Genomic DNA, 13372 nt, shown 5'->3' with positions numbered 1-13372 from the left:
AACTGTAAATACACAGGCTGCAGAATACACCATGTCAAAAACTAAAAGCACACCCAATCATGTCTGATATAATACACCTGAACAACAACAACTCAATTAAAATAACAAAACCAGTAGTGTAGATACACCCACACTTCTAGCAAAAATACACCCAAAAAAAGACCTGATCTACACCCGAGCGTCTACTATAAATTCCAGGTAATTAATCACAACTAATACATTGAATCGACAGATTCATGTTAACGTGTTAGTTTCACAGTCAATGTTCAGCAATTTTTCAACTACACAATGCTATACAAATTACTGAAAGAAAATTCATTATGTAGATCAAACCTCAGGAACTTCGTTAGATTCAAATTCATAATCCACTTCGCCTGGATTCAGCTGAGAATCTGAGGTGGAATGATCCATTATCTTCAAAACGAGTTCAAACTTTGATTTCAGAAAACAACAAATCAAAATAGAAAACAAAGATCGAGTTGCAGAGAGAGAAAAAAGTAACGTAAACGAAGAACATACCAGTGAGAAAGCGAGAGGAAAAGAACGATGGAGAAGAACGAGGGAAGACGCGCGAGAAGAAGAACAACCAAATCTCAAAATAACGAAAACGAAGAAGGAAACAAATATTTTAAATTTGGTAGTTAGATATACGCGGGATCTTATATAGCGCGTGTAATCAACGTACGTGGAGCAGCGCGTATTTTGATTTTATTGTTTAATGAGCTTGTAAAGCATACAAGCCCTAATGGCTTGTATGCAGAGCTTTTTCGATTAAATAATCGTATAAATTTTTTACATACGTCAAAATTAAACTTTGATAGTTATACTAAAAATATTTAAAAACTTTGGATAGCCCATCCTAGTTAAGAACAAGATATAAAAAATGATTTTGCTAAATTAATTATTCTATATACAATTTTATTAGGTAGACAATAATTTTTATAAATAATGTGAATAATAGGTTTTAGAATTGAACATCCATCTAGTAAATTGAACAATAACTTTTTTGTAAAACACTCCACCCTTAAATTACATCCTAAACCTTAATATTAGGATAACTATCTGCACACCTAATAAATTGAATATCTAACAATTGTTAACTATGCATGAATAAATCAAATCAAAAGAAATAACCATCCAATTAAAAGTAATGAACATAATCATATGCATATCTATTGCATTGAACATCCGACATTTCTATTATGAACATAATCATCTGCATATCTATTGAATTGAACATCCGACATATCTATTGACAATGTGAACAATAGATATGTCGGATGTTCAATTCAATAGATATGCAGATGATTATGTTCATTACTTTTAATTGGATGGTTATTTCTTTTGATTCGATTTACTCATGTACAGTTAATAATTGCTGGATATTCAATTTACTAGGTGTGCAGATAGTTATCCTAATGTTAAGGTTTAGGAGGTAATTTGGGTGAAGTGTTTTTTTACTTTGTTGGGTTAATCATTGTTTACAAGTAAACAATGTGAACAATGAGTTCTAAAATTGACCCAATAAAGTAAAAACATATTATACCCCTAAATTATTCATCTAAATCCTAATATTAGAATAACTATCTGCACACCTAGTGAATTGAACATTTAATATATCTATTGTTTATATTGTTTATTATTTTCATTGTCTACCTATATTTTTCCAAATAAAATGATGTGTCTTTCAAAGGATGTGAATAAAATAGGGCAAGGTTTTTTTTTCAACTTAAAGTCGTTAGAAAAATTTGAGATGGTAATTGTGTATGTATATACTGTGTGTAATTTGTTTGAAGGACTACATGATAATTAGGGTGAACTTCTTGGTTATAGCTGCTTCATTTGCTGCACTCGAGATTTCAGAAACAATAACCAATTTTTCTACGAAGAGAAGTGATACAATGAAATCTCTATCTCCAACAGGTATCACTATTCTCTCCTTTAAATACAATTTCATTATGTACCAATTTAATCCATTTGATGGTTAACAATACACTAATTTCTTGCGTGTATCTTCATTATGGATTTATATCCATACTTTTTGCTACCGTGTCTTTTGGAAACTAAGGATGTGATACATCTTATTATTATGATGTATACACATTGATATAGATACGGATATAAAATATGACATGACACAGGATATACGAATTTAAAATTATTATAAGATATGGGAACACGATATATATATATAAAATATTTTTTAGATAAATTATAATAATATTTTATTATTTTAGTATTTTATTGATATTAAAATATAAATTTATTTTTTAATATTTTTTAATTATATAAAATATTTAAAAAATTTTATTTTAATAATTAATAATATATATTATTTCTAAACTCATCTCAAGAATACATATTAAGAATAAGATTAAAAATACTGACATGTGATGATATTTAAGTATGTTTAAAAAATAATTTTTTATTTTTTATTAACATACAGTTAGACATAAAAGACACCTGTATTGAACAAATATCAATAAATATTGTGTCTAAAATATATTCGATGCTTAAACACACAAAACAAAAAAAAAGTGTCTGTACTTCATAATATACATTACAACACTTGAAACATGAATTAGAAGAAATTTAAAATAGCACTGCAAATGCTACTTATTTGACGAATCTGATACCCTTGCTAGTTAAAAAACTGAAAAAATTTTATAAGTGTTAAAAAATTTAAGTAAATTTTATGGTGTCTTTATTATGATGTTTAAATTACCTAACTTCTTTTTTAAATAAAAAATAAAATATTTAAAATAAAACATAAATCATATAAAATTTATTAAATATTATTTATTTATCTTTTTTAATAATTTAGGTACAAAGTGATAGATCCATAGCATTTACCAAAAACTTATTGTTGAACGAGTGACCATCTTTATCAATCAATCTTTAATATACTATTTCATTATGGGATTTACTCCAAAATGATTCATAGACGGCCTCTTAAGTGTGTACCACCTCATTCCGTTGAAGTGATTGGTCTGATTGATGTGACGGAAAAAATATTAACAACGTAGTGTGAAGCTGTAATAAAATATGTTGAATTTAGCAATATTTTATTTTGTACTGTGATGATAAATATTTAGTTAGATTAATTAAGTTTTATCTAATTAATTTTATGATTGATTGTGTATTTAAGTATTTTAAGATTTAATATTTACATTAATGTAAATTTGGTTATTTATGGTAAGAATAAATTATTAAAAGCAAGATTTGACTGCAATCACTATTAGAAAAGAAAATAAATTATAGCAATTATGAGGATCGATTTAGAAAGCAATAGCGAACAAGAATAATGAGTTACTGATTTCTTATAAAAGAAGGATCAATCATCATGGAGAGACAAGAAGAAAATTAAAAGAGATAGCCTACACTTTGAGGTTATTATTTGTTTTAGAGGAGTGCTAGGACCAGTATTTTTGTTAAATTTTGGACAGCACTTAATCATCAAAAGGAAATTGAATGATTTTACACTATTAGATGCAATCTCACACCATTAAAAATATCATTGATGGCTAATTGATGGCTAAAAATCATAAAATCTGCTGGCTTCCTAGATTTTCTCTTTTTTTTATTGGATTTTGATTTGTTGATTCAGTTTTAGTTGTTGAGTTTTTTTAGTTATGAGAAAAAGACTTATATTTTTGTGAGAGATTATTTATAAAAAAGAGTCTATGAGTGAAAAGGCATAATTAAAAAGAAAAGCTAAATAATTTAAGTCTTTGATTCTGTTTTAGTTTTGGATTTTATCTTTGTTTATGAAGCTTGAAATTGTGGATTTGTTTGTCTTGGCGTTTCTTTGTGAAGTTCAAAATTATAGCTTCATTTGTCTTAGCGTAGAACTAGTTTGAGTTGTCTGTCCTTGTCTTAGTTTTGGAATTAAATTTTGTAATTTTTGTTAATGATATAGTAAAATTTTACCATAATTGATAGATTTTATTGCATTTTAGAATTGAACTAAAATACTTGCTGGTGTTATTTTTTCTTTGTCTTTTTTTTAACCTTTCACAATTGCAAGAGACAAAACAAGAAAATCTTTTATTAATTTAGTAATGTATTTAAAATTTAATTTTTTTTATTCAATCCTCCTTTTTTTCAAAGTTCATAAAATTTACAAAGTGCAAAACTCTGAGGTGTCCAGTATAAATTAGGAAGTTACAATCCAATGCATATTCTAGCAAAATTTTGAATTAAGTTAAAAGTGAATATGCTAAAATTGCATAAAACATAAGATATGAACGAAGGTATGTCATATGAGAAAAATAACCTATGAAGCACAGATATTTTGTTGAGTTGTCGTGTTTGCGTATCGAACATATTTTGGACACGACTCTCGTCCGATACGCGTATCTGTCGTGTCCAACCGTGTATAAAAGATAAAAAAATTTTTCCGGACACATTTGGACACACCTAAATACTATCACATATTCGCGTGTCCAGCCTTATTCTTAACATATATTGTTGAAATGAGTTTAGAAATAATATATATTATTATTTATTAAAAAAAATATTTTAAATACTTTTATATAGTTAAAAAAGACATTAAAAATAGTTAAAAAGTTATTTTATATTTTAACAGCAATAAAATATCAAAAATTTATTATAATTTATTTAAAAAATACTTTATATTATATTATATATATATATATATATATATATATATATATATATATATATATATCGTATCCTCGTGTCTTATAAGATTTTAAAATTTGTGTGTCTGCATGTCCCATGTCATGTCATGTCCCGTATCCGTGTCAATGTTCATGCATCATAAAAAATAACTTTTGAAATAGTTATAGTCAAAAGTAACTTAAAATCGAAAAACATACGTATAAAAAGTAATAAAAGAGTAAAAATCAAAATGAAGTTAAGAGTTGAAAATTGAAGAGAAAAAAAGATTTTTTCCTAAGTCCTTAATTCAGGTAAGATAGTGGACAAGATCAATTGTTTACTTAGACTACTAAGTACACTTTGACCATACTAGTTATGGTAGACAACTCAATACTCATAATACAATATTAAGCATTATTTGATACATAAAGTGAGACTTGGAAAACAAGAATTTTTTAGATATAATTATGAGTGGCAAAAATAGATTGAATTTGTTGGGTCAATTCGTTAAAAAAGATAGATTGAGTTGAGATTTTAAATCTGTAAAACTAAAAGGGTAAATATTCTTTTCGGTTCCTAACCTTTTTTCCATGAGACATATCACACTCTAATCATTCTTAAACCTCAACCTGGTCCCAACCCATTAATAAAATTTGACAAATCGACCCCTACAACCAGCTGGCAATTTGATATGTCAGGTGTGTGCCATGTGTCAATTCCAAAATAGTTACAGGGGCTAAAAATCCTCTTTATGCAAAAAAAAAAAATCAAAATCAAAACCCCTCCTCTTCTCTTCTCCTCTTCTCTTTTCTTCTTCCTCCTCTTCTTCTTCTTTCTCTTCGACAGTCACCATCATCTCCATCACTATCATCATCGAGCTTCACCTTCACAACCATCACTGCGGCACCACTATCGCCGAACCAACTTCTCTTTTCTTCTTCCTCTTCCTCTTCTTCTTCTCTTTTTTTTTCCTCCATTGCACCATCTCCAGAACCACCATCTTCTCCCTCTATTTTGCTACCAGCAGTCACCACCACCATGGTTTCCTTTTCCTCCTCTTCCTCCTTTTCTTCTCCGTCTCGCTCTCACCCAATCTCCCTCAATAGTTCACCCAAATCTTCTCGGCATCACCAAAATCCTCGTCATTCTCACCGTCTTTCGCGCCGCCACCGCTAACAACTCCCCATTCCTTGATTGGTACTACGTCAAAGTCATTTGCCCATGCCTCCTCGTCCTCCGCAAGCATTACAAGAGTCCCCAATGTGGCATCTGGTGAGACATTCAAGTTCGTCGCTGAGGTCTTCCAGTTGCCCCCAAATCTTGTTAATGATATATGGATTATTAGTTTTAAGATTTTGTCAAGGTTGATGCGGGAAGAGTTTTAAGGCTATGGAGGAAGAAAGTAATGATAATGGGTATGAAAAAGAGGAAAAAGAAGAGGAGGAAGAAGATGGGAGGGTGGTTTTAGTCCCTGTAACCATTTGGAGTTGACACTTGTTACTTGGCATTGACACATCATACTCCACCTGACACGTCAGATAGGTAACCTGCTGCCAATCGATTGTAGGGGTTGACTTGTGCAATTTTATTAATGGGTGCAGGCCGAATTGAGGTTTAATGATGGTTAGAATGAATAAAAAAAGATCAGGAATCGAAAAAGATATTTATCAAATTAAAAAATGGTGGATACTACCATGAAGATTTTATAATTGTCTTCATATGAAGATGTTTCTTTTTTACCATTAGATGATGAATTGTAAGATTTGATTTTGATGTGTTACAAAAGTGTTATTTTTTTAAAATGTGGCTAAACAAACAAAATATACTTTTAACACAAGAATTTTCATAAAAAGATATTTTTAGCATCTTTGAATAGGTGTCTTAAAAAACTCCACCAAACTCGCGCCGCCGAGCCCATGAATTTTGGCCCTGGGTTGGCTCGGTAGGCTTCCTACACTATTTTTTTTATTTTGCTTTTATTTGATATTTCTCACTCTCCTAGCCTACATCTCATCTCTTTGCATCCACGGAGACCCCTCACTCTCTCATCCTTGCTCTCCTTCTTTGTTCTTTCTCAAACTCTCATGTCTCCTTCTCTCTATGGCTTAGATCGGTGGCTTCTCTGCATGTCTCCATCTCTCTCGTCTTTCACGCTCATTTCCGTCGCAACTCTCCCTCTCGCTCTCAATAATGAGTTCTGTAATAGTCCAACAATCGCAGCTCTCTGTCTTTCTCTCTCTTCCAACATGCACCAACTTTCAACTCTTCATTCTTAGGACCAGCAGCTTCTCACTAGCGACATCTCCAGAAGCGTTGTCGGCGTCCCCAACAGCAGTGGCATCTCCAACATTCCAGTGGTATTCTCTTTCCTCCTTTCGTCCAATCTGATTTATATTCTCTCTCAGATCTGAAGCTCGTGTCCTAGCTATCTGCGACGTTCTCTGCGTCCTCAGCATCTCTACTTCCTTGATAGCCTCTCAGCCTAAAGCCCATGGTCCCTGCCTGAACTGCTTCTACTTCTCCTTTATTCAAATAATTTTTAATTTTTTCTTTTTATTACTTATTTTAGGTTTTTTATTAAATTACTTCAACATTAATAAATTTTGATGCAAAATTTTTATTAAACTTAAATGCTGATAGATGGTGAATTCTGATGATGCTGATTATTGATGGATTGTGATTTGTGAATATACTTTTGATTAATGAAATGAGGGGTTGTTCTGAATATGCTTCATGATTTATAATTTAGGATTTGAGTTTAATTTAACAAAAAAAAAAGCTACTAGACGGGTCGGTCTGCCAATCCGCCAATTCGCTATTTAGCAAGACAATTTAGAAATATGTGAGCCCGTATTAATTTTAGCGGAATGGACTAGTCTTTTTAATATTGAAAGGATTTTGGTGAGACAAGACGGATAATCCGCTTTATGACCCCTAGCCACAATAAAATATCAATGGCTAAATCTTTTGTACAATTATCAGATATTACATTGCATAAAAAGAGTAAGGCGAATCAAAGCAAAGAGAGACCGTTATATTAGAAGTTTGTAGTTACTTCTCATGCAATTATCATTGAAAATCTGGTAGCATTAAGTACATAACAACTCTTTAACAATGGAATAGAAAAAATCAGTAGCAGAAACACAACTTCGCACAAAAGTATTCAAAAAACAAATAAATGTAAAATATGTTCTGTCCCAATCCAATAAGGGCCGGGGGTCCATCCGACTTACTTCCGACTCAGCGGATCCCCGACCTGTCTAAACCAACGTATCCCATGCGTGACGTAATCCCCTAATGAAGGTTTAGACAGCTGGCGGTCTGGACAGCTGGAGGAAGCTTCCAGACACAGGAACTCAAATAAAAGGGCCCACCCGATAAGCACTGATAAAAGGAGGGACTTACTCCTCCCCTCAGGTACGTCACACACTTACTCTAATTAGCTGCCTTTTCGTACGGACGCTTACTTGAGCATCAGAGTGTCCTTGCAAGTAGCCCCATTTACCGACCTACCGACATTCGTGGACGTTATCTTTCTCCATGTAACACCCTACTACACAGAGCTTTATATTTCATAATTAAGGTGCTCCAGGGTGTGGTAGGGCGTTACAACAACATGTATATTTCATAAGTAATGTGCTCTAGGGTGTGGAACTGAGGTATACAAGGCTAGAAAAAGTGGCTTTTGCTCTATTAATCTCCTCTCAGAGGTTGAGGCAATATTTTCAGGGTCACCTGATTACACTTAGAACATATCAGGTAATCCGATAAATCCTGTAAAAGCCCGACTTGGCAGTGCAAATGATGACCTAGGCAGTAGAGTTGTCTAAGTATGATATCCAATATAAACCCCAGCATGTCATCAAAGCATAAGCAATGGTGGATTTCTTGGTTGAGGTGATGGGCAATGCTCCCGAAGTACTGAGCACACGGTGGAAGCTCCATCTGGATGGAATCTCAAGTCAAGTGTTCGGAGGAGCCGAGATCATATTTGAGAACTCGAAAGACGTGACTTACGAGCAGTATATTAAATTCAAGTTCCTGGTCTCTAATAACCAAGCTGAATACGAAGCTATGATAGGAGGCCTATTGCTAGCCAAATAGGTTAAGGCGTCGAAGCTTGAGGTCAACAGTGATTTATAAGTCGTGACGGCCCAGGTGAACGGCACATACCAATCCCGGGTCCCATTGATGCAGAGATATTTGGAAAGGACCAAGTAGTTGTGCAAAGACTTTGAAGAGGTCGTCATCCAGCATATGCCCGGGGAAAGGAATGCCAGAGCAGATCTTGTCAAAATTGGCGAGCACCAAGCCTGGGACAGGAAACTGGTCTTTTATCCAAGGCCTGATAAGGGAACCGTCAGTAACCCTTTGCTTGGTTCAAGTTCAAGAGGAAAATCTCTCTTGGATTGATCTGATCCAGTGTTTTATTGAGGAAGGACATTTGCCAAGGAACGAGGAAGAAGCCAAGGTTGTAAGAAGGGATGCTACCAAATACACAGTGGTGCAAAGGCAGCTATACAAAAGAGAACTCAACCAACCCTTGCTGAAGTGCTTGCGGCCCGATAAGATGGAGTATGTCCTGAGAGAAGTGCATGAGGGTGTTGCGGACACCACATTGGAGGGTAATCCTTAGCCTGGAAGCTCGTTAGAGCTGGTTACTATTGGCCCTCCATGATGACCGATTCCAATGAGTTTATTAAGAAGTGTCATACGTGCCAAGAAAATGGAAGTTTTCATAAGGCACAGGCAGAAGAGCTAAGCTCCATCCTGGCCTCACGGCTTTTCTACCAATGGGTAGTCGACCTGCTGGGCCCCTTCCCGACGGCCCTAAGACAAGTTAAATATCTAATTGTGGCCATAGATTATTATACCAAGTTAGTGGAAGTGGATCCCTTAGCAAGAATATCATCTTCAAATTGCTAAAAATTCCTATATATGGAGACAGTTGATCGCGAGATTTGGAATTCCCGAGGTCGTGGTGTCAGATAACGGAATGCAGTTTTTCAAAAAAAGTTCAGAGAGTTCCTGTCAGGCATTAAAATTAAACAAAAGTTTTCCTCCGTAGAATACTCCAGAGTAATGGACAAGCTGAAGCAGCGAACAAGGTCATTCTGAATGGGCTGAAGAAGTGCTTAGATCAGAGGAAGGGCTCCTGGGCAGACGAGTTAGCTTCGGTCTTGTGGTCCTATAGAACAACACCACAATATTCTACTGGGGAGACGCCCTTCTAGCTTACCTACGGTGTAGATGCGGTAGAAATAGGGAAACTAATCCCAAGACTGCTCCTCGGGAGAAGTGACGAAACAGCCGAGAAGGACCTGATAGACGAGACCAGGGAGATGGCCCACTTGTTGGAAGCGGCGCTGAAGTAGAGGTTAGCACTGCGCTACAACTGCAAAGTCCAATGCAGAAGGTTTGAGGAAGGCGACCTGGTGCTGCGATGCAATGAGTCGGTCCACGGACCCCTGGAGAAGGGAAAGTCTCCCCTAATTGGGAGGGTCCCTACAAAGTGAGAGAAGTACTAGGCAAAGGGGCTTACAAGTTGGAGTGGTTAGATGAGAAGGAGGTATCGAGGACCTGGAATGTGACAAACCTTAGGAGATTTTACTCCTAGTGGTCTGACGACCTCCCATCTACATGGTTATCTTTTTCATTCTCATAAGTTCATTTAAATATCTCCATTTTTATTTAGCTTGTTTTACTTTTTGCATGTCTAATTATACTGTCATGATTTAGTAAAAGAAAGGGTACTCTTTCCCCTTGCTATCAAAATGGGATGGCGGCAAGGGGTTTTAATGAGACCCATTTTGGAAACATTCGTGTTCTGTTGAGATTTATCAAATCGGCTTCTCAGGATTGATCACCCCGGGAGCCTCTATGCGCAAACACACGGATATCCATGATAACACGGCTAAACGGCCAAGCAAAGGAATAATATAGTAGTAAGCGATTATTACTAGATTTCTTAAGCATACAAAATTCACGTTATAAAACCTGAAAATCAGAAATTCAAAAGGGCATCATACCGGCCTAACAAGAAAGATGTTCAAGAATACAAGGGCATCAGATCAGCCCAATAACAAAAGAGGATTAAAAATTACAAAGTTCAGCAACATGCATGTCATTTCCTGGCAGATCGACGATGTTGCCATCTTGAATCATCTTAAAGGCACCAACAGCGGAAGTGTCGAAGTCGGGAGCGCGTCCGCCGCAATGGCATCTCGGACGTCTTTAATGATCTTCTTGTTTTTATTCTTCATATTAGTAGCCTCCTACCACGCAGAGTTCGCTGATTTTGCAGCCTCCGCTAGCTTTGCCTCCAGCTCCTTCACTTTGGCCTCCACTGCAGTAGCCCGGCCTTGAGCATCATTAAGTTGCTTCGAGAGGGAGAGGTCCCGGTCAATGAGGCGACTGATCTCTTCGCCAACCTCTTTCACTTTCTTCTCTTCTCTAGCAAGCCGGGTCCTCAGGGACTCCCCCTCAGTTTTCATGCTAGCAATATCCCTTTGAGCAACTCTATGTTTCCCCTCCAGAACCTAGCACTGAGCCAAGACTAGCACCACTTTTCTGGCAATGACGGCATCCCAGAGGAGGCTCCGGTATGTCCACTTCACTTGAGTAGCCAAATCCTCATTCCAGAAGAAATCCTCAGTGCCCGGCAAGAGTTGAGAGTCAATGAAAAACCCGGCGTCAAAATTCTTCTCCATCACAGTGAGTGTAACACCCTACCACACAGAGCTTTACACCTAGGATGTAAAACAGAGGTGGCGAGGTGCTACAACCTCTAAAAAAAATATATTTATATATTATAGCAAGGATATTCTTATCTAGGAGCCTTTAAAGAAATGGGTAAAACAAAAGTCGGTAAAACGAAAAGCGCAATGCTCACGAAGCAATAAGGTAAACGAAACAAGATAGATCAAGCTAACAAGATTATATTTTAAGAGTTCCAAAATACAGATAACAAAACTCAAGACTCAGCTCGCGAAGATAAATCGGCCCAAGCACATAAGTATATCTATACATATACATATATAGGAAACCCAAAATACATAGTTATAGAGCCTGTTTCTCTAAAATAACCTTTACGGGAAAGCTAATACATCAAATACATGAGCGGTAGAGATATTAAGTATCTAAATAAATACATATAACCAAAAAGAGCCCCAAAAGATAAGGATCTTCGCTAATCAAAAGCTTCCAGCATGCCTCAGCGAGGTGCCACCTGACCTGCATCTGAAAACCACAAAATCTACATAGGTGAGAACCAGGGATTCTCAGCATGGTAACAGTACCCACATATCTAACATATAAGGTCCTGTGAAAGCCGAAGGCAATCCTAGAACTTCCGACAATAGATTTAAACTTAAGACCAACATTTAAGATCATAAAAATAAGGCAAGGTATCTAAAGAGTTCTAACTTATCTCAATTCTAACTTAACCTTTAAAATCATCAACATTCCTCCAATCCTCCGTAACTCCGATAGAACCTCAAAGACAGACAAAACAGACAAAGCAAACACAAGTAGAAGGCAGGTATAACAAGAAGATCATATAGCAAGTAAGTATAGTAATTTCACAAAGGCAATCCCAAATAATGCAAACTCAAACAAGACAAACAAATGCGTATGATGCATGCATTTCCTATTTGCTGTGAGCTCACGAGTCGGTTACTTTGCCAGAATTCGACACACCCGGTAGCTAACCCGGATATCATCTCTCTGATATGCCTCCACACTCTTGGGATATAATGCCCGTCACACTCTCGGGATATAGTGTCCGTCACACTCATGGGATATTGTGCCCGTCGCATTTCCTGGGACAAGTGCTCCCACACTCTTGGGGTATAGCACTCGCCATGCCACGCTCTTGGGATATAGTGCCCGTCACACTCATGGGATATAGTGCCCGATATACTTCCCAGGGTAAGGTGCTCCCACACTCTTGGGATATAGCGCCCGCCATGCCACGCTCTTGGGATATAGTACCTGTCACACTCATGGGATATAGTGCTCAACACACCGTACAATAGAGAGAAACTTACACATTCTCATCATGAACGAAGTCTCAATCATCACATTCATTCATAGTCATTCATAATCATTTCACAACCATTCATCATTGCTATGGCATCATATATACTCCATGTATTCACATTTTCCATATATAAGTCATCACTTTTCAACCTTACTTCACCCCCAAGATACCTCATCTTCCCCAGTTTCATCTCATTAATAGGCCTACTATTAGGATTTAGGGCTAAAAGAATGAAATTAGAGGTTTAGAGATTTGAAATTCAGTTTCAAAAACATAAAACTCATATTTGTTGAAAACAGGGTCACGCGTACGCGTGAGCGCGCATTTGGACCATGTCGCATACGCGTTGCCCTTCTTGCGTACACATGTGCAGCAAACAGAATCAACTGGCCGTGTATGAGGGAATTCGTGTACGCAAAAATCCCATGTAACGCGTACGCGTGGGCCACGTGTACACGTGAGCATGTGTTTTTGCCTATTTCGCGTACGCATCTTCCTTTCCGCGTACGCACGCGCACCAGGCAGAAACGCATGTTCGCGTATGAAAATGTCTGCGTACGCATACAATGCAGCAGCTCCAAAAAGTTGCTGAGTCCAGAATTTTCAGCTTGTACACCAAACTTTAATCGAGCATAACTTCCTCATTTTAAAACATTTTCCCTCCATTCTTCAAACGGCATAACCATCTCAGACCAAATTTTCTTTTTA

Source organism: Arachis ipaensis, chromosome B10 (genome assembly GCF_059453495.1).
Source record: "Arachis ipaensis isolate K30076 ecotype BB chromosome B10, ASM5945349v1, whole genome shotgun sequence".
Lineage (NCBI taxonomy): Eukaryota > Viridiplantae > Streptophyta > Magnoliopsida > Fabales > Fabaceae > Arachis > Arachis ipaensis.
Note: the sequence above shows the minus strand (reverse complement) of the source record.